Here is a 2,007-nt window from a genome sequence, read left to right as displayed (position 1 = left end):
TGTGTACTTACAACCACTTAGCTTCAACCACTATAAAACCTCATGTTTTTCAAGCCTAAATCAGACCCTTAAAACAGATCACAGTTGTCTTTAATCAAGCTCATTTGCTGTTCTAGAAAACAATGTTATTGGATAAAGTGCATTAATGTGGTTGACAGACCATATAAACACCAACTTTATTAGCAGCATGTTTCCCAAACCCCACATGAACATTACACACACTTTAGTTTGGGCAAGAAAGGCCCGTTTGTGAAGGATCTCATACTATCTTGCAATCTCAATTCTATACTTTCATGTTTTCAAATCACATTTGACAAGTAATGTTGGTCTTATTCCAGTACAGATGAAAAAAGCTAGGAAAATACACCCCCGCTTTGGTTGTATTAACTTACATTCAAATGCAGAGTATGGCTTCGTATTAGTTTGTAAATTCAGTTCTCTGTTCTCCTGAAGGGTCGGCATTGCCTGGAATTGGCAGACGCCTGGTCTCTCTGTTTCTCTCACTCACTCAAGCTGAATTGATAAACACATGCTTCATCTCAGCCAAAGCCAAGGCAAATGTTTGACCCACCTGCTGAACAGAAATTGGAAACCTCGAGAGATCATAACAGATCCAAATCTCAGCCTGAACTGGCCCTGTGTTTAACACGTGTTGTAAGTGCACTCTGAAAACCACTATATTTAGCACTTTTGCTCTTTTATGTTAGCTGACATAAGGTTTCGGAGACCTGTTGATCGCTAATGATAGGAGAGCACCTCTGTTACTGGAACTCCTTGGGCTTGGCTCAATGTCACCACATCTAGGTCCAAAAATACACAGCGGTGCCGCTACCTTCGGGGCTGTTAAAATCGGCCCTGTCTATTGCTGCTCTCCAAGCAACCTTTCTGGAATGAAATATTCACAGCTGCTCCTGTGGTTTGGTCAACAAGCCACAGATTCCTTTGGGGAAAGAGTGAAGTTGTGAAGGTCACAATATATATTTCAGCTAAAACCAACAAATGGGAATTCCTTCAGCGCTGCGTACTGAATATGTATGATGCATCTGAATCGGTTTCTCCCTGCGAGAGCCAAATGACTCTGTGGCTCTTTCATGAGTCAACAGGGGATTGCAAACTTATACAACAGGTATTTGTATTTATCTTCCTTGTTTATTTCTTTATTGATGTCTTAATGTAATAAGTTTGTAGGCTTGGTAGTTATCAAGGAAATCTCTATGTAGGCCTTTTATCTTATTAAACTGTACTTTGTAGATTAAGCACCATTTACAAAAACGGTTGGGGATGGTAAAGAATTATGATTTTGCTTGCTAATGGTTCCATTAAAAAATAATTTTAAGGAATAAATATTTGAAAGAAATACTTGGGAATACTTGAATAATTGTGAGCTAAATTTAAATTGATTCTTACAAAAGGTGAGCTTTGGAGTCTTTTTAGAGGCCGCATAAATACATTCAAATAATTGGCCTTATATTAAACAAAATAAAATAAAATAAAAACATGTGGTAGTCCTATCTTTCATTTATTTTTAGAAAATGCTATTGACAAAACGCATAATGTTGTCATATGAGCAACCAATCAGTAACTGAGAAAAACTGAAAGAGTTTTCTCCACAATTAATTGTAAGATTAGTTGTTTAAAGGCAGAGTAAGTGATTTCTGGTAGCCAATGTTGATATTTGAAATCACCAAAACAAACACGCCCCTACCCCAAAAGGGTCTTGCCCCTATTTTGATAGCTCCGCCCCACATATATGTACGCAACCCAGGCAACGATTAGTTCTGTGAAACAAAGCAAAACCAATGTTACACCGTGTCTACGGACGTGAGCGGCGCGGTGCAACAAATCCCCGACAGAAAACTGCTGCCGGGTTCTATTTATGATGTGCTGACACACATTTCAAATGGTTTTCAACGGTCGTTTGATCGCGTCCAGTGTAGGCAGACTTTAGCTGTTGTAGACACGGTGTTACTCACCTATTGAGAAGAAACAAAGCAACCTCGGCGTCCG

Source organism: Sinocyclocheilus rhinocerous, unplaced genomic scaffold (assembly GCF_001515625.1).
Source record: "Sinocyclocheilus rhinocerous isolate Xijiao unplaced genomic scaffold, SAMN03320098_v1.1 scaffold1405, whole genome shotgun sequence".
NCBI classification, from domain to species: Eukaryota; Metazoa; Chordata; class Actinopteri; order Cypriniformes; family Cyprinidae; genus Sinocyclocheilus; species Sinocyclocheilus rhinocerous.
Note: the sequence above shows the minus strand (reverse complement) of the source record.